The sequence below is a fragment of the Chaetura pelagica genome, unplaced genomic scaffold, assembly GCF_000747805.2.
Source record: "Chaetura pelagica isolate M959 unplaced genomic scaffold, ChaPel_1.0 scaffold147, whole genome shotgun sequence".
NCBI classification, from domain to species: domain Eukaryota; kingdom Metazoa; phylum Chordata; class Aves; order Apodiformes; family Apodidae; genus Chaetura; species Chaetura pelagica.
In genome coordinates, this window is record NW_009954194.1 from 4,834,084 (window position 1) to 4,834,380 (window position 297).

A 297-nucleotide genomic window follows, 5' to 3' on the forward strand; every position below is an offset into this window, starting at 1 on the left:
GCTGCCGGCCCGAGGAGCGCTGCAGGCTGCTCGGACCTGCCGCTGCCTGAAGTTCCACCGCACGCCTTCCCCCCCGCCTGTGTTGCAGATCTCACCTCACACCCTCTCCTACTCCGTGCTGGCTCTTTTCCTTTAGTATGTCCAACTTCCTTCTTGCTGAGCCAGGTACCATCAGTTTTTTTCTATAAAGCAGTGAAAAGCATGACTAGTTGTTGCTGCATTCTCTGTGTTTCGTTTCAGTTTTTCTTCATTAAGCATAAAGATGTTTCCCTTTCAAAATCTTAGAAGTTTATTTTC